Source organism: Spermophilus citellus (assembly GCF_964194105.1).
Source record: "Spermophilus citellus genome assembly, chromosome: 13".
NCBI lineage: Eukaryota > Metazoa > Chordata > Mammalia > Rodentia > Sciuridae > Spermophilus > Spermophilus citellus.
Window position 1 is genome coordinate 24,920,008 of NC_138193.1, and position 6,842 is coordinate 24,926,849.

Consider the following 6,842-nt stretch of genomic DNA (forward strand, 5'->3'; position numbering starts at 1 on the left):
CAGTTGCGTTCCTTGTATGCCAGCTTGTGCTATTGTATGGTGAAATGTAATTGCACATTTGTCCACTGCCTACTTCATTTTGAAACATTGGATTTCTATTCCAATTTGAAAAGCCTCTTTCATAAGATAATAATGATTATGTATGGGGCATTTTTTTAAAATGCTTTCTTGGGAAATGAAGGCAATAGCAACCTTATGTTCATTCCCAAGATGTTTTGTTGAAATTTTTCTATCTGGGAGAATTCTAAAGCATGGTTGGAAATCACTGTGCTGAACAGTGGAAGTCTTTCTGCTGACAGAGTCTGGATTTCCTCTCTCAGTTCCTTGCTTGCCTGTCACAGCCTGCCACACATGACTTCTCCTGCCTTCTCAGTCCCCTACCACGAACAGAACCCAAAGCCTTTCTTCTGTCTCAGTGTGATTGTTGTCTCTCCCATGACTTTAGGGAGACTTTCTGGGAGAAAGAAGAATTTTATTTATTTATTTATTTGCTTATGTGTTTATTTTTTGGAAACACAAATGGCTCCCTCAGCCTACAAAAGGAGTAAGAGCAAGAGTGATTGGGTTGACACAGAGGAGAAGAATGAGATGAGTGCTGAGTCTGAAGCCCAAGAGACTGCACAGAGAGCAGGTCCAGACTTTTGCACACCTGCAGGGACCCCTTCTCTTGGTGTGTTTGTGAATTGTGTCCCTGCAGGGAGGCTGAGTTCAGGACCTGCTCTATTTGTTGGCATCGTGAACTTAGCCCCAATTTATCATCTATAAAATGGATGTAAGTCCCTCCAGCCACTCCTGGAAACTGATGGTTAGATGCAAGACACCTAAGATCAGTGAACTTGTTTTCCTCTCTTATCTCTAGAGCTGTAATTCCTAATAGGGGTGATTTTGCCCTTTGTGGGAACATTTCACAATTTCTGGAGACATTTTAGAGTGTCAAAACAGTTGGAGGAGGTTTGCTCTCAGCCTTAAGTGGATAGAGGCCTCAGAGCTGCTAACGATCTTGCAGTGTACAGAACGCCCCCCATGGCAGGAATGGCCTATCCCAAGTTTCACAGTGCTGAGGTGGAGAAGTCTTGTTCTGGAGTCCACCGGATAGTGCACAACTGGACCCTATAAAGATCTACATCTGGTATGATGTATTTGCATTAAATCACTTAGAGTGAATGTATCTTTAAGGATTAACAACATCTATGAGTTTGTATGTCTAGAAAAAGTGAAAGAATGTACAAAGAAATACTTTGGTAGGATGGAAGAACTTTTGTGTTCTTTGTAACCTTCTGCATTTTTATGTCTTTTAAATGGTGACATGACTTTATTTTATAGTTAGAAAAACAAAAGCAAATGGTAAAGCCATTTGCCTTGATGTGAGGAGTTGGGCTGGACTGTAACTAACCGTGGTGTGCCTCTCCTAGGCTGCCTGGGCCCTTCCAGCACCAAGTACAAGTGACTAGCAGAACCTCAGCTTGGATGTATCCGTCCCCTTGACCCTGGCAGCATGCTGGGCTATGGACTGGGGATTCCATCTGGCCTTCTGGAGGAGAAGGAGGCCTGCTTACTTTTATGAGAAGTAAGTGGAACCTGATGTTTCGGGGTGTGGGGGAGAGCCATCCAGGGCTCTTGCTGCCCTACCCTGCCGTTCCCTCCACAGCCACACTGCAGACACAGTCCACTTGGCCCTCGCGAGCAGGGGTGCTGTCTCATATTCCCTTCCCTTGAGTCTCCTCCTGCCTGTTCCTTTAAGCCATACTCTAAAACCCAGGCTTGATGCCTCTCTTCCCCTGAGCTAGAAGCAAGCCCTACTCGAGACTATGTCCCCTGCTATCTATGCCCGTGTCTTCCTTGAGGAGGTGACGTGGGTCGGCAGCACACAGTGTGGGGACGCTCAGTGCAGATGGAAATATGACAGCTCTGCTCACTGCCATGAGCATGGCAGCCACGCCCCCTGCTGCTTATTGAGAACCCCCAAGGCCAGCATCAGTACGAAGAGATCCAGAGGCCTCGGGCTCATGAACAGTGCAGCCTGCGCTGGGTGTGGTGGTGCATACCTGCAATCCCAAGGGCTCAGGAGGCTAAGGCAGGAGGATCGCATGTTCAAAGCCACCTTCAGCAACCTAGCCAGTTCCTAAGCAACTCAGCTCTAAAACATTTTTTAAAAGGGCTGGGATGTGACTCAGTGGTAAAGTGCCCCTGGGTTCAATCTCTGGTACAAAAAAAAAAAAAAATAGAGTTTGACATATGAGTGAGAGAATGGTGGCTAGTCACAACCTCTACAAGGGCTTTTTCTGCACTGAAGTCTGGGTGGGTAGCATCCACTGGCATCTAGAGGGACCATGTGAGAGGGTCAAGAGCCAAGGTGAAGGTCCTAGAGGAAGGCAGCCTTACCCACACCCAGTATCCTCTGGCAGAGGGTCCTGGTCCTACCACCATGTACTACAAGCTTGAAATCCAGCCCAGGAACCACAGAGATGGTGATTTTAACATATTTCCCCACTGGGCTCAAGAAAAAGGGGGTTGGATGTGGTACAGTGGCACAGCATGTCCCAACATGCATGAGGCCCTGAGCTCATGTCCCAGTACAAGGAAAAGACACTTACAATTATGAAAGGATAACCATACACAGTACTGGAGCAGATGTGGAGCAGCAGGGACAGTCTACACTGTGGCAGGAATGTAAAGGATTCCACTTTGGCAAACAGCTTGGCAGGTTCTTTGAGTGCACCGCCACCTCATGGTCCACACATTCCACTCCTGGGCATCAGGAAGAGAGGTGCAAGTACAGTTCTACACAAAGACTATGGGGAAATGTTGGCAGCTACTGTGCTGATGAGAGCTGAATTCTGCATGTACATCAAATGGGACCAAGTGAATGGGTAGACAACTTTAATAGATGCAAAGAAATACTCAGCACTGAAAAGGAACTGATATACACAAAGCGTGACACTGCAAAAAAAAAAAACTGCTAGAAGATGGATGAGAACATATAGAGTGTATGATTATGTAATATGTTAAAAATTATTTATAGTGAGAAAAGCAGTAGTTCCTTGTAAGCAAGAAGGTGAAAAAGAGAGCAGGAAACTGCTAAGGAGAATGCATACATTTATTATCCTCGTTGTACTGAATGTGCCTTAGGGCACAACCTAAAGGTGTGCAATTTATTATATATCAATTATGCCTCAATAAACTATGTGGGAAAACAGTTGCTGAACAGTGATGGGTTACAATCTGGCAGGTCAGGAGCCCTGCCTGTTCTCCCGGCACCTCTCACCAAGTGCCCCAAGAAGAGGCTTTCAGAGCAATCCTTAGCCTTCCTCCCAGGCTTTATACATATCATCAGCCACCTGATTCCTGTTCTGTAGCAATGGGCCCCAAAATCTATTCTCTCTGGCCCCAGGGAATTAGATAGAGAGTAAAATGGTCAGGCTGTCAGGATAATGAGCCCAAATTTAAGGTTTTTTTCTTTCTTTCTTTCTTCCTAATGCAAAGGCTACTCCATGAAGTCAGCCGGTAGAAACATTACAAACATTCCAGCCAAGCCTCTATCCCAGAGCATGGGAAAATGGAAGTAGGGGCTGACTCAAATGGAGGTTACAGGTAAGTTCAAACTCAAGGGCTAAAAAGGCACAGCTAAATAGCCTCAATAATTTTCCAATGATTGTTTCACACAGATTTTAACCAACAGCCTTGGTAATTTTACAATACCTGTTTAGCACAGTTTCTGATCACTGTCCCTACCCAGAAGAGACATAAGCCCCTAGACTAGTACATGTAAGTAAAAACCTACTACCAGGTTCCCTTTTGCCTTGCAAGACTTCTCTCTCTTTTCTTCTCACTTAAATAAATCCTACTCCTTTCACACTTGCCTTCCATTGTTATCCATGGATTTCATTCTTCAAATTCATCAGAAAAGAACTCAGAAAGAAATTGGTGGTCAGCTGCTAGGTCCCCCATTAAGAGCTGCAACGTGCCACTCCACTTAAAGGAATCCCCATCTCTATCACAACCCTGTCCTCAAAATGGTCTCGAAAGTAAAAAAAGAAAAAGAAAAACAAGACGAATGAGTCCATCACCCAGCCTCTCTGGACAAAGACGGTTCCTTCACTGACTACACAGAGGCCCAACCCATCTCTGCCAAAAGTACCTTCACAGCCTCATTGATCACTTGGACTTTGTGCAATCGGCAGAACTTTGGAATCAGATTTCTGAGGAGGCCTGTGTTTCAGTGTTGCTCCAGGGCTCACAGGAAGCTACGGGGGGGGGGGGGGCGGGGACGCGGTGCTGGGGGGGACGGGGATGGGGCGCGGTGCGGGGGGGGGGGCGAGGGAGGCGTGCCGTGGGAGGGGACGGGGGGAGGGGGAGCGGAGTGTCAGAGGAGAAGCGCAGACTGAGAAAGACAACAGCCAAACCAGCTGCGGCTGAGTGATCACCCTATGCTTTCCCAAATGCACCCGGGAAGGAATATCTCCAAACTGCACAAACCGCTGTTCCCAGCGCCCCTCACCCCGGGAAGGTCCAGGCTGTCCCTCTCAGGCCCCACTGGGGCTGGGAACATGGAGTCTCAGGCCACTCCACCACACAGGAGTGCACGTGCAGCAGCTCTGGGGTCAGTGACCAAGCTCAACCCAGCACAGCCTGCTAAGGGCAAGAGGTCACGGAGAGCAGGGTGGTCCGGCGTGTTCCTGACCTTCTCCAACCTGCGCAGGACGCAACGGCCTCTCGCCTTGCAATTGACGCGAGCCCAGCACCAAATCGCGGTCCGCAGTGAACGCGGATCCCCGCAGCCGCTCCCACGGGAGGAGTTTAAGAGGTGCCATCACCACCCGCCAGGTGCTGGCAGACCTGCACCCCCTGGTGATGCCACCGGCCTGCGCCACTGCCGCTGCGCACCGCCGCTGCGCCCAGCCGCTCCCAGGAGGCCTTGGGGTTCGCCACCCGGACGCGTCAGAGGATAGTGCGGGCTTCAGGGGACTTGGTCAGGTCCCGCAGCCCCTGTTTGGAGGAGTGCCTGGGGGTGGGGGTGCTCCTGTCAAATACCAGCAGCTTCAGATTTAAAAACCAGCCCTGTGGCGATCTGTGGGCACCCTGCCGCGATCTGTGGGCGCCCTGCCACAGACACTATGTTAAGAGTGGAGATTGAACAGAGCACTTTAAAGGGTTAGCGGGTAATAGAAGAAAACAGGGAAGAAATTTTTAAAGTTCTTAGCATCGCGGGGCCTGCTGAAACACTCTTGTCATCCCAGAAGCTGGGGAGACTGAGCCAGGAGGATCATAAGTTCAAAGTCAGCCTCAGCGATTTAGTGAGGCCCTACGCAATTTAGCAAGACTCTGTCTAAACATAAAATATCTTAAAAGTGCTGGGGATGTGGCTCTGTAGTTAAGCGCCTCTGGGTTCAATCTCTAGTACAAAAAAAAAATTCTTAAAATTTAATGAGAATAGTGATATGATATAGCCCCCCCCCCAAATATCCCCCAATCAAAATCGTAATAGGTTCTCTCCTTGTCAATAAGATTTTTACAAAAAATGTCAGCAGGGGCTGGGGTTGAAGCTCAGTGGTACAGCGCTTACCTGGCATGTGTGAGGCACTGGGTTCAATTCTCAGTACCACATATAAATAAATAAAGGTCCATCAACCACTGGAAAAAAAAATAAATATCAGCAGGATTTCATAGAAATTATTATAGTTTGAGGTTTATTCCTTCTTGTAATAGCTCCCACAGTGCCCATACCACAGGAGGACACTGACATCACAGCCTGGCCACTAAGTCCAATTTGCAAAATAAGATTTTCTTTAATCTCGAAATAGAGCCTAACTGTTCAGACATCTAAATGCATGTGACCCCCACCTCCTAGGACACCCATCTTCCTTTTTTTGCTGTGTGGTATCTGAAAGGGAAATGCCTTTTTGCTCTTGCATCAGGTGAGAAATAGTGGGAGAAATAATGGCCTACTCTGGATACTTCTTGTCAGAACGCCTTACTCTTTCTGAAGATAGTGTCTCTCCTGGGCTTTGTTTCTGAGGAGAGGTATTACTGAGGAAGTGAATTCTTTCCCTGTGGCATGAAAAGGGGGAGGTCAGGGTCTACTCTCTGAAGTCAGGGGAGCCAGACCTCTGCAAGCTGGAATTTGACTACTATGAATTGAGATCTGTTGGGGGCTTAAAATAGAGTGAGTTTTGAAGATATAGCTTCAAAAATGTATACACTTCATTAATAATTTTATATTGGTCACAAATGATATTATTTTGCATATATTGCTTAAGCCTCACTTTGTTGTTGAGGCTGGTTTTGAACCTGTGATCTTCCTGATTCAGCCTCCAAAGTCACTGGGATTACAGGTGTGAACCGCACCCAGCTTTTAATTTTTAATTTGAATGTTAGAAAAATCTTCCATTACAATTGTGACTCACATTTTGTTTGGGTTGGACCTTGCTGCTTACGGTATTGTTTCACAGTTCAAAGCTCAAGATTCCTCTTGATAAGACCAGAGAGCAGAAAAATTAAATAAAATTTTAAAGTAATTGATGTTATATAATTTACCTTCATGAATAATCAGGCACATACAATTAATAAATTGATATGGTCAAGGTGAATAGGAGACAAGGTTAAATGCAAATATCTTCCTGGATAGGCTAGATTCCACTACTTAGCATGAGTCATGCCTTAAAGTAGCTCAAGTCTGAAGCTCTGGGTTCAATGTCCAGAACCATTAAAAAAAGAAAAGAAGCATGGTGGGGCATGACTGAAATCCCCATGATTCCAAGTTGAGTTCTGGGGTGACCGCTCAGAAAACACACTAAGTCCGAATTTGAAACGAATCAAAGAATTTTATTTTATCTATGTTTTCC